Here is a 13424-nt window from a genome sequence, read left to right on the forward strand (position 1 = left end):
AAAGCAGAGCTGAATGCTTTCAGAAATTCCACCCATGAGATAAAAACGGTAAAAAAAAACCCCCAGCAAGCAAAAAGGAACCGATATAAAATGTTTGAGACTTCTTGATGCATGATGAATCAAGTACTTTTGTATATTTCTGTGCAAAGTAACAAATAACCAAAATTACTGTTAACTGCTGCTGAAACGATATAATGTCAATACCTTACCTTCTTGCTCTTCAGATACAGGACTCTGTTCTTTGACAAAAACCCAATTTTATCCTTGTACCAGAGGTTGTGTTAGGAAAACAACAGTTCTGCTGAAAGCGTCTGGAAAAAAAATATACTTGCTGCTCTCAATATCCATATTATAGACACCATAAGCATTGTTATGAATAATACAGAACTTGGTTTCTGTTTTACTCTTGTCGTACTTTGGGTTCAATGGAACTGTGTTCCATTAAAGTCTGATTTCATGTGCAGCTACAATAGATTCTCACCAACAGGACCTAATAAGCTTAAGAATAAATATTGTTCTTCAATTGCATTAAAAATAAATTTGGATACACCAAAGCCCTCAGTTTTTATAATTCTGTATCATTAAAAAAAAAACAACTTAAAATTCTATCTAGTGAACACTATTCACAGCATTCATACTGCAAAATAGGACCAGATAATTCTGGTTTGTGATGATTTTATTGACATGCATTTCAATTTTTAGAAATACACTGAAGCAACAGCCTCTTTTTCACTACTGCTGTTCCTGTTTGGAGTACACTAACAGTTCAAAAGCTATTTTAAACTAGTTTCTGACTTCTAATTATCCATTACATTTATAAAGCATTTATTTAAAACAGCACCTTCATGCTTCCTACAAGAATGAGAGGACTAAACTAAAGGCTTACACTTAAAAAAAACTGATGCTCTTTCTATGCCAAAGTTCTCAGCATCAGTTCTCTACCAGGAAGGCACTGACATGAAGTCAAACATGTGCACAAAAACATGCAGAACAGGAGCCTCTGTTTCCAGACCCCAAAGATACCACAGTAATATACCTGAGAAATTTGAAAACCATTTAACTCTGCAGGATTTTTTGCATGACAAATGATATTGTTAAGGCTTCTCAGATCGTATATGCACCTAGAAAGATGCAAGTGATCCAGTAATTTAACTAATAATTTGTCTAAAAAAGTAGACAGATATCATTAAACAATTCTTGATTTGTGCACCATTGAAAAGGCTGACTAACTGTACTCTACCTGATAAGAAGCATTTGGATGTTGGTTTTTTTTTTTCAATAAATTATCATTTGTTTGGCTGCTGGTTGGAACACCAAACCCATTGCCAGTTAGAGAATCCCTGCAGTTTGCAATGAGAACACAAGAAATTCAAGTGCCTGTTTAAATATTCACAATTATTTTATTAATTTACTGCTCAGAGTTCTTATTGAATGTACATTGCATACAGCTCCCATACAGAACATTACTAGAAACCAACTCGTGCTGTGAAGTCATGATTAAGTTATAAAAGTAATTGGATGTCTTGAAAAAAAAATAAACACTACATACAGAAACCATTAGTCTAAAATTAAATCCTGGTCAAGTGTTACAATGTCAAGATTTAATAACAAACTTTAAAAAATTAGATTTAAATAATTTTTTTAAAATTCCAATGCTGACTTTTTTAAGTAGAAAATTTTCCAAGTTGTGAAAACCTACCTGCACCTTCCTTTTTACTGCCTCTGAATGACTTGAGACTTAATAACATTTTGATCCAAAACAACAACTCAGGCTTAGCAAAATATTGAATTTATATAATAAACACATACAAAATGTCTGAAAAAGCATGCAGCAAAAGGGAATTAAGATCATAACCTCCACATCTCTAGCTACTCCAGAGATAATAAATGGTGCTAGAATTATTTTCCGGACTATTTTCCTCCACTCATCTTGTAAGTATGTCTACTCCTACATGTGCCTTTTAATTTCAACATACTTCATGTGTCAAATGACCAACACAAAGGCTCTGACAGGATACAGCACATATGCTAATGTAAATGAAATGCCAGCATATCAAACCCAAGTAAGTATACTTTAAAAAAACTTACCTGGACTTGAAAAAGCACCCTTGAGCTGCATCAGTGCTAATTCCCAAATGAAGACTCTTCCTTGCAAATGAGTGAGCTTTCTTCAGATCATTATTCTGTGGCACAGGCTCCTCCAAATGGCAGAATGAATGTATTGCCATTATTGAAAATTTACAGATCTGAAGTAATTTAACTGAAAGCAAGAAATAAAGCAACTTTATTTTGTGTAAAGTTACTGAAAATACTTTAGTTAGTTTTCAAGAACTTGTTACTTAACAATAGCATTTAAAACACAAAGGATATGCATATGCAGTGATTGATAAAGTATAAATGAATTCATTAAACCAGATAGATGGTTAATCTAAGCAGAGATGCCCAGATAAAGAACTTTCATTTAATGCTACTGCAGAGCACCATTTTAATACAGTTTAGGGATGTTTCTTATACATTAATATATTTCTTCTCTTCAAAGAGGCTTTCACCTGGGTATCTATAATGATACATGTATTTTTGAAGATCATTTGCTTGTAATATAGAATTATCTTCAAGTAGTTCAAGTTACTCCTTCCAGCATGAATTATTTTGTAGCTAAAACCACTAAATATCATCTACCACCATTGTGCTAATACAGACAGCTTTAGAAGACTGTCTTCAAGTTTCTCACAACTTTCTCTGATTTTACAGAATGAATTCAGTATTTTACTTTGGATGCTTACTTGATGGCAAGATGAGTCACAGATTCTAGAGGCATAATCTGATGAGCATCTATTCTGGTAAAATGCCAGTTCAAAGAGAGAGGACACTCCTGCTGCTTGTTCTGATCCTTAGGTCACGATCCCATCTCCTGGTGGAGCCACCCTCTAGACTAGAGTGAGGAACTAGCTTGGGTTAGAAATTGCTGCTTGCCACAGACCCCTCTCTAAGTCAGGATCAATTTTCTGATTCAAGTCACTGCATGATGGCACAAATCACTGTGCTAATACAACAGGAGGGAAAGTGAGAGAACAAGATGACACAGCTAATTGCAGCTACAAATGTCAGTACTTAAGAAACTGCTGTTGTTACCTGAGTGTAAATTCCAAGGTAAATCACAGCTCTGCCACTGAAAGCAGCATAGCATACTACTGGAGTGCTTAGCTTTCAGTTCCACCTCTGCATCACTGGTCATCATCCCCACAATGGCATCAAAAATGACAACTCACAAAGCCTCACCAAAATTGCATGGGGTACAATTTCCTGCCAAAGGCCATACGCTGCAAGTTTAAGGTGGGATGAACTAAACAGGGTGTGTGAGCATATCAGTATAGAGGTCCATCCCTCTCTTGTCTACTAATAACAGAAGCAACTTAGTCATTGTTTAGACTACTAAACACAGAAGAGATTAATGCAGTTAAACATGTCTGCTTAGTTAGGCCTGGCCTTTTCTAACTTTCAAATCCACTACCTGATTTCAAACTTTATCAAAAAGGAAAACTGAAAAGTCATTTACAGTTTAATAAGAATTCAGAGATTTCAGAAATCCAAGAAGACCAACCCACAAACAGACCAAACTGAAGTACAGACTGCAGCCTATGCCCTTGTAATTAGGGAAGAAAACACACAAGCAAGAGACACATGACAAGTACCCCAGCTGCAGCTGGTATTTTTCATTACCTCTAAGATACAACTGCATAGAAAGCTGTTTTATCTTGTGCTCACAGAACTACTAGACTATCCATGCAGAATTCAAAGCTACTTAAGTGGCATTAAAATAAGAGTCCTTGGTCTGCAAATTCCAGCTCTGCTCTTTGTGTTCAGTTTAGAAGTACAGTATGTACAGCACTTGACAGCTTCCGGTCTTCTGGCACAGCATCTCATCCTAACGAGATGCATTCTTCTTAGCAGATCAGCCACTTCATCCTTTAGAACCACTAAAGGAATGAATAGCACCGAGTCCTGGTGACTTACGAGTCTTTAGCACTTCATTCTAGCATTCAGTCTTTTGCCACTCTAATCCCATAATCAGATAACATCCAATCAACATTATTTCAAAAGAATAAAATGCCCACATCCTTGCGGTGAAGAGCAGCATAAAGAAATAACTCCACTCCTTCCTAGCACCTCTTATTGCTTTCAATTACTTTCTATACTGCCTAAAAGCCCAAGAGACCTGCCAGGTCCTTAACACATTAGTTGTGATGTTACCATACTTCTTGTATTTTTAAATAAAAAAAGCATACAACCAAGTGTTTTCCTGAAATACGCTACCAATAGGACATGAAAACAACTATAGCCTGTTACTGAGATTAATTCAACTATTGGGAGGCTTAAAATGTTACGTAAAAATATTTCTAATTGCATGCAAGTGAAAGTGATTGGCCTTTATCAGGCAGCAGTTTAGAGATTTCTTCTCTTATCACCAACTTCTTGCTTAAAGTAAGTAATTAACAATACTAAATGAGAACAGTTATAGAAGTATCAATGGGTACAAAGTTTATCCAGATGCAGAAGAAAATCCATATGATTCCCTGCACATGAGAAGGATTATTGTTTATTAAACTCAACCAGCTGTGTCTCAATATCTACATGTATTCAGATTTTACATAGTATATTCTAACAGTAGAGGGGTTTGTTGGGCTGGTAGTGGGTTTGGGATATATATTTTTTTTTTAATATTTCTCACATTCTGAGTCTTTGCTTTGGAAAGTTTTTAGGGCCTCAAACCTTTCTTAGGCTGCTAACCTGCACTGATACCTTTGTTACCATAGTCTCAGTACTAGTGGTACCTGAATTAGGCAGAGTAAGTTTAAATCCATTCACACACCTCAATTGCACATAAAGCATCAAATTTTCAGGCACTCTACTCTGAACTAATTCTAGAACAAGTCAACTGTATGCTAGGAAACAATTGCTACACAAGGAATTCAATCTGGCATAAAACTGTATACAAAGAATTTGAAGCAATACACAGAGAAGGCATGGGTTTATTCCTCTTACTGTTTTAAATCTTAAACTTGGATCACATTTGCAACTCCATGCTACAACAAGATGCAGTTAGGTAAAATAATGGCAGGGACTTACAAGACTTCAGCTTATCCAACTAATGATTTTTTTTAATAAAGGAAGTTATCTATTTGCATAATACAAGTGTGATAATCAAAAAATCATTCTAGTAGGAGCAGGCCTCAGAGGTCATCTTGTTCAATCTCTGCTCAAAGCAGCATTAATATGTGAACACTCATTAATGACACAAGTTGTACTCTCAACCTTGCAGACCACTAATCGCATGTAATCCTTAATCAAATGCACTCAACTGCCTTTGATAGGATTACTTAGCTGCAGAAGGGTTTGTGGGACCAGTCACTTGCCACACATTATTCCTAAGCATGGAACATTATAGCACTTCCAGCTGTACTCAGAACAAGTATCATGCTTGCATTTCACTTCAAATGTCTTCTAATCAGATACTGTTATGAGAGAGCTTTCCAAGGGGACCTGCTGCACAGGGGTAGATTTTGACAGATGGCAAAAGGATGGAGTGAAGTAGGGGGTGATGAACCCCTAAGCACAGGGCTGGGTCCTGGTTTCAGGTGGTTCACAGGTTGATGAATGTAGGATAGAGGTCCTGCTCTGAGAGATACCTATAAACCTAAAAAATACCTATAAAGAGAAATTAACACCAGTGGCACCAAGTGACCAAACTTCAGCAGAGTAAGTTTGGGAACCTCTGCTTTAGTACTGCCATTTTGTTTTGTTCCTCCAGTTTTGCTCTGATAAGGACCTCCATTTTGGATTTGTGCATAAGTTTACACCTTTATTTCATGCATGAAATATGGTACAGCATTGCTAATTACAAAAACAACAACAACAAAAAAAAACACCCTCACTGAAAGAATCCACAAATAATAATAAAAAAAGGTAATATGTTTTATAAAAACATGGTTACCCAAGCTGGATTACAAAATAAATTTGCCTTATATTAGTTTAGTAATATCCTCTGTTCTGAAGCATGAAACACAGTAACGGTTTATCTATGCTGTGTGACAATACATGAACTCTCCCAAACTAAATAAAGTTCATCTTCTAAATTATGATTTCATTTGAACATTTAATACCTGCTATTGTAAGTAACTTCAAATATTAATACTGTGGACACTACTGTAAACAATATAGGCACTATTTAAGTGGTAACAATAGCAACAAGAAATAAATAGCAGAATATGTAGAAAAAAAGAAATTTACTTTAGCAGCTTTGTTAACCTTGGTCTTAGGACCATTCAAAAGGCATTTTAAAACACTGGATCCTGGGGTATTTCTAAATACACAGAAAAACATTTAAATTCTACAGTTCCAGACATTATTTACGTGTCTTCCCCAAGCATTCATTAGTAGCCACTGCTGTTTGCTAGGTTGCATAGAGGGCCTGTCCCTATGTGACCTCATTCACTTAAACTATAGGCTACTCCAACAATTTTCTCCTACATATCCACAAAAAGAGCTAAATTTCCCACCAGTGTTTAAGTGTCAGTTGTTAGGTCACAGGATGGTGCAACCACATCAACCACTAAGTCATGAAAGAAAGGGACATGGTTCAAAGATGCAGCTAGGAAGCAGGAAGAGACAACAATCCAGCCAGCAATTCTAAAGCAAAAACCAAGAGGTCAGTCAGATTCTCAAACTGACAGAGCATCTTCACCAGCAAATTTCTACCTTAGATAGCTTTATTTTATACTTGTGTTAAGAAACTTCAATATTTTTTCTGATTAATAAAGGTGAGTAACTGAGTCTACTAAATATTTAGGTTCCCTTTTAACAATAAACTCTATCGCTTTTGTGTTTTAGAAAGAAAAAAAAATACTTTAGAATAGTTGTTTGCAATAAAACTAACTGCATTTCCATGTTTGCAACCCTTCTTAGAAGTGTGGCATCTGGCATTCTAGTTGAGAAAGGAAGGTTATTACCTGACTACCAAGCAACAAGTCCCTGTCCTGGCACCCTGTCTGACAGAAGAGAGAAAAAAATCACAAGGAGATGCTCCATGGTATTTTGCCAACACAGGTATGGCCACACCTTTGCTAGGTGCTGCTGCCATGTAAAAAGCAGATGACAGGTTTTGAGTTTTGGCCAAGGTTCAAAATTACTTTACTGAAAAGTTTCACTAGGAAAAAACCAACCAAAAAAAAAAAAAAAAAAAAAAGAGAGCAAGAGAGAGAAAGAGTTGTGTCAATTATATCATATTATGTACAGAGAATGACACCAGCACAGCTCAAAACTTCTGCATTAGCACACCACAGATTATATAAAAATTACCAGTGTGGCTAGTTAATAACATTTCTGATCTACAGAAAAAGCACTATTAGGCTGAAAAGGACAATTACAGCCATTCCCTTCTGTTCTAAAGGCAAAGGTAGAAATCCTGCTTTATACAGAGCAAGTACTGAACACTACCATTGCTTTGGAACATATCTCTTATTTTAAAATACAAAGAAAGGTTGAGAGATTGGCAGGGAAGAAGACATACAATTAGATGCACTTACCAGGCCAATGGGTTGCAACACTTGAGAAGGAGAGAGGCACTAAATTTACATCAGCAAACCAGAACTCAGCAATATTTCATTTCAGCTAGAAGTTGAACTATTGATATTTTAGGCTAGAGGGAAAAAAAGGTAATCATTTTTTGTTACCACCATGATCCCACTCATCCACTCCCTATACCCCCTGTCAACCAAGGGTCCAGGAATTACAGAAAAAATACTCTAAAAAATAGTTTGGGGATTTTAAAAAATAATTTATTTAGAAAAGGGTAGTGGTCTCTAGGCCCAAAATGACTCCTATTTGAGCGTGAAGAGCTACATGCATTCTTACAGCAACTAGCGTAACAAAATCATGTGGTGATTCAGCACCAGAAGCAAATAAAAACTGGCACATAAAAGTATCTGGGTCCTACACCTTAATAAAGACAAATTATTTTCTTTCATTAGCCCTAACTAAGGAATGACTTCATATACAAATAAATTCTTCTGACATTAAAAAAATCAAGCAAAACCACCACAGAATAATTCAGAAACAGGAAAGATTTTGCAAGGGCTTTAAGCTCACACAGAATTAGTCCTGCCAACTTTAACAAACTCTTTAGACTCAAGCAACTCTGTGAAAAACGAGAGAAGTATGCAATACGCTGACAATTCCAGAAAGAGAAGGCGGGACAGGCATTTTAAACTCTTCACAATAAGCATCAGTCTTTCTTTGCATTTACACAGCACTCACTCGAAAGAGATGCCAGAAGCTGGAGCCTCTGTTCACACACTGTAAAGTGGCTGTAACAATACCAGCATCCTTACACAGGACATTTAATCAAATGGGATTGCAGACAGCAAAAACCTCCAAGACTAATAAGAGGAGAACCACAAGATAATGGTGATAAAATGTAGCTCAAGTGCTTGAAGTACCAGAGGGGGAAGTCTCTAATGGGCAGGTAATGCTATGTCAGTATAAGTTTATACAGTAAGTAAGAATGAATAATCTGTCACTTGTAAATTTCACAAAATAGATCATTGTTCTTTTTTTTTCCTTTGTCAATACCAATTGACATTTTACAAACTTAGAATCAGACTACTTGAAAAGACTTCTTCCTTCTGAAAGTACCAGAATACATGAAAAATATCTTCAAGCACATTATGGAATGTAAAAAGAACTGACTAATTACTTGGACAGTGAGTGTGTTACTTATTATTCTTTGATCTGCTAACATAGGAACTGGGTTCTGCATCTAAGATACTTAGAATTTTTTTCCCAAGATCCACAAGGATTCAACTTTAACTAATATGTTTGCTTACCACTTATTTTTTCAAAGAATTTAAAGTTACTTTGAAAACAGAATGAAACAACTAAGATTCTTTCTGGAAGTGTCATTATATCAATTATTGTTTACTTGCATAAAAATAATTTAGTATTCATTTCCCTTTTATAAACACACACAAAAGAGCAAGAGCACCTTTTACACCATCCCAGTTTTCCCAAATTCCTGTACAACACTGTCTTTAGCAACTACTGCTGAAAATCGCTATTTTCAAAATGCATGAAATCTTACTGACAATACATCTTGGAATTCTGCTACAAGTCAATCAGTTAAACCTAAACCACCTTAGAAATTCCAGACTTCCATACAGAGGAAGAGAAAAACAATATAAAGGCCAAACAAAAAGGAGAGTCAAATATAACCTGCCTTAAAAGAGCAATTAATGTATGAAACCAGAAACCAGCATATCACATCTGGGCAAGTGTTAACTATTTGTTCATTTAATTTCAAAACACTTGGCTTGCTGTAATCCTTCTTACTTTGTAAGTCTTTTAACCAATGCAACTCCAAACTTTCACATCAGTTTTTCAAGTCCTTAACGTCAAGCTAGCCAATATCTTTGCCACTACAAAGACGTCAGTTTTGTTTGACTGTTGATATATTACCTCATGCTGAGTCTTATCCAAATCCTTCCATCAACATTAAGCTGTATTTTCTATTTTTTGCTGATTTTCACAAGAGTAGCAATACAACACCACAGAAACGTAACCTAAGTACTGGAAGATTTGTAAGGACACAAATGCACAACATAACCACTATGATCGTATCAGACAGCACTCAGCTTTCCACAGGTCTCAGAAAAAACATTTAATCACTGGTATTTTCCCACTATAAATATGCCTGAAAATAATTCATTTCTGAAAACACAAGAGATACTAAGTTAACTCTTGGCTATTGTTCCCTACTAGAATGGGGTCAGAAGCCTATGGGCTGTAGGTAATGGAGGTAAAATAACTTTAAGAATAGTATGAAAATTAAGAAATTATTCTGAAGGCCAGCTGCAATTCCCAAATGGAAATCTTTGCAGTGATTTCTGAGAGCATTGCATCAGGTGTCAAGTGTTCAGCTTCTCTCTTTCAACACAGCAAAAAACACACTCCTGTTAAAGATGACAAAATAAGAAACACTCTTATAAGACGCAAGAAGAAAAAAGAAATCTACCTTTACCTCAGAGCAATATATAGATTTCTTCTGTTCTGCCAAGGCTACAGGCACCATAGTAGGGAAAAAACGCAGCACTTTTTTTTCCCCTGTACTTTTGAAAATGAGTCATAAAAATGTAAGAGGTTTTTACTCCAGAAAAAATAAAGGGTTTAAACAGGCAGCAGTTGACAAAAAAAAAAAACCAAAACCCTGGCCTCTTATTTTAGAATCTCTCTCTTAGAAAAGATCTCCCTCCCTTTGGTTAAAATACTGCAATGCAATAGCAAAAGGATACTATGTGTATATTTCACAATCAGTAATGTTACTAATTTGTAGGCTTAAAAATAGTTGAGGAATGCAAGAAAGTTTACAATCAGAGTCACCTGGACTTCATATACAAAAAAAAAAATCTAAGTGAGACAATGGCTTTCTTGTGGTCTGCACTTGAAAAACAGAACATGATTAATATATTTAAGCAATTAAACAGAGAAAAAGAGATACATATATAATTAGTTACTTTATTATTCTTACATTAAAATTTAAACTTGAAAAGTGCCATTTTGGAAATGTTCTTATATTAGGTTTTGGAAAAAGGAGGAAAGTCAAGCAGAAGTAAAATCCCAAAAACAAAACCTTCAAAGCAAACGTTTTCAGCTGGTACATCCCACTCCATTCTCAGTTTCTCTGAGACCATCATGCAGCAACAACATGGTTAGAACTGAGCAGCCAGCGGGTGTGCAATTTGCATGTGAAAATATTTTTAGAAGACACACATGAATAGCATATGCTCTCAGACCAAGTACAAATTTCTAAATAAATGCCCTGAATATTGTTTCCCTAACATTCTTAACTATGTTCCAGATAATGGTTTCTTGTACAGATTTGTTACTCTTTGAAAGCACCAAAGATATATATATACACATATCAAGCCTTAAACAACACTCATTTCAAGAGTTCATCTTGGGGTTTGAAGGGAGACTCTGAGTCTTCACTGTGTCCATGTAGTCACAAAGTTGGAAAATAATGCCTGAACAGAGTGCAACAAGAGGGTGATTCCCTGATTCAGGAAGTTAAATCAGACATGGGTGTTCATTCATTTGCCTGAACCAAAGGAGCTTCAAAAATTCTATCTTAAAACCCTCCTAATCCTGTCTATGTTATGAAAAAAAGTTTCAAAAGGCAGATAGAAATTGATAAAACAAGAAATAAGCCATGTGCTCATGCACTGTTAGTTAAATCAAAACCAAATCTAGTCAAATTGACATAACATGCAAGACAAAACTCCATTTGAGCAAGCAGCAGTCTACCTAGACCCCAAAGTCATTAGGAGTCCACATCTGGCACATTCACATCAATTTCTAGTGACTGCAGAGTCTGCGTCATGTAGTAACTCTGTTTTGTTTAGGACAAATCAAGTTGTATGGTAAAATGAGTTCAAGTTCCATGAAAAATGTCTGTTTCTTTTCTTTGCCAACACACAAATTCTGTTCCTCAAGCATATGGAAAAACTCAGGTTCTGGATTCTGTCAGTGGCACAAGCTTTCCTTTAATCAGCTTGAATGTCAGGGAGGAAAAAAGATAAAGGACACCAGTAAATCCTACTGTGGTACTCAGGGGTATATAAAAAACATCTGAAATCATAGAATACTTTGAGCTGGAAGGGTCCTTTAAAGCTCATCTAGTCCAACCTCATGCAATGAGCACGGACATTTACAAGACCAGGTTGCTCAGAGCCTGGCCAAAATGACCCTGAATGTTTCCATGGATGAGGCATCTACCACCTCTCTAGCAACCTGACAGTTTTTCACCACCCTCATTGTAAAGTATTTCTTCCTAGATCCTGCTAAAATGTCTGTCCCCAGATATAAGTTAATTTACCAAAAACGTTGGGGGTGGGAGGGAGGAGACAAAGCAGAGAATGGAGGCATTAGGCAGCTTAAAAAGTCTTAACAGTATTGAGTCATGAATTCTAACTTACCAGAGAACTGGGATCTAGTACTAGAGCTTTTTCAAAATCAGCCCATGCTAACAAGGAGGAAAAGCATCTATCTAATCCTTCCAGAGCACAAACACACACAAGTAAACACCTTTGCCACATTATCTTTTAGGCTGTACATACTTGAAACAAAAGTTTGTGGAAGGCCAAAACAAAACGGCAGACTCTGGTCACCCCTGGGAAAAGGGAAAACTTACACTACAATCAAAGCACTAATGAAGCAAACCCCAACATCAACCTAAAAAAATCAGTGCTCGTGACATAACTATTTGCAAATTTCATTGCAGTATTTCTCCAGTCAGGCATAAAACTTCCTCCAACAGAACAAAATACTCTCAAACATTAATTCAACCTTGACAACATTGCTGCACAAATTAAAGGAGTAACTACAGCAAAAAATTAGATTACAGATGTTACGATGGACCCGTTATAGTAACACATCATTTCGCAATGCAAAATCATACAGCGCTAAGTGCTTTTTAAAAACGCAACCAGGAGTAGCGTGTCAGGAAAGCAGTGGCAGGCATTAGGAGAGAAGGTATTTTCTCTGCTATCACTGGAACAATCTCCTGACTCACTCCCTCCTGCCGCCCCGGGGAGCAGGAGGCTGGGGCCGCACTGACAGCTTTCCTGACGCAAGAGAAGCGGAGCACTGACCTAAATGCCGCAGCTGCTGAGCTCCTTGCAGCTCGGCCCGAGGAAAAGGGGCCAGCATGGATTCAAGTGCCAGCCACAAACACTCGAGCTCCTGCAGCCCGAGGCTGCTGCTGCAGAGACGCTCGCCGGGACCCCACATCACCTCGACCTCTTGAGCCTGAAACTTCCAAAAACGACTGCGAGGCGAGCTCTAGGCTGAGATTTAGAGCAGAGATTTTCAACAGGGAGCTGCGCATTCCCGCAGCGCTTCGGCGGCGGCAGCAGAACTGGCCGCCCCAGGGTCTCGGGCAGAGAGTCACACGGGAGGCACGGAGCCTCGGACAAGGTTAAACCCCACCCTGGGCGCGACTTTAGGCAGGTATTCAATGGCCCGCAGGTTAATCATCAACTCCCTGCCCCGGGCACCGCGCCGAGCAGGGCGCGCTGCCCCCCCCGCCGCCACCGGGCCGAGCGCTGCGGAGCCGCCGCCTCCCGGGCCTCAGCGCGGGGGGAGCAGGTGCGGGCCCCTCCCGCCCGGGGAGGCGCCGCAGGACCAGCCTCCCCCCGCCGCCGTCCCCTCCCACCGCGCCGCGTGAGTGACGGAGCGGGGCGGAAGGGCGCGGAGGAGAGAGGGAGGGAGCGAGAAGTACCTCGGGCGCTGCTGGCCCCGCTCGGCGCAGGCCAGGCCCGCCCGGCGGTGGCTCCGCCTCCGCTGGCAGCCGGGAGCGGGGCGGGGCGGGCCCG

The 13424-nt window shown here is 38.2% G+C and overlaps 1 long non-coding RNA gene across 5 annotated transcripts in view; it reads right to left on the reverse strand.

Moving 5' to 3' along the window:
• The window catches only part of LOC128784343 (uncharacterized), a 41741-nt gene extending 28321 nt beyond the window's left edge, over positions 1 to 13420 (reverse strand). For 2 of the 5 annotated variants that reach the window (XR_008429443.1, XR_008429439.1), the window contains exons 1-3: positions 12702 to 13032; positions 2089 to 2260; positions 210 to 311 (exon numbers count right to left, since the gene is read on the reverse strand). This is a non-coding gene — a long non-coding RNA (uncharacterized LOC128784343). Of the gene's footprint in view, positions 1 to 209; positions 312 to 1240; positions 1341 to 2088; positions 2261 to 2783; positions 2869 to 12701; positions 13033 to 13330 lie in introns of those variants that run through there. The other 3 variants (XR_008429441.1, XR_008429440.1, XR_008429442.1) reach the window with 3 other exon arrangements.
• Between the last annotated feature and the right edge of the window lie 4 nt (positions 13421 to 13424).

The sequence above is a fragment of the Vidua chalybeata genome, chromosome 2, assembly GCF_026979565.1.
Source record: "Vidua chalybeata isolate OUT-0048 chromosome 2, bVidCha1 merged haplotype, whole genome shotgun sequence".
Classification (NCBI taxonomy): domain Eukaryota; kingdom Metazoa; phylum Chordata; class Aves; order Passeriformes; family Viduidae; genus Vidua; species Vidua chalybeata.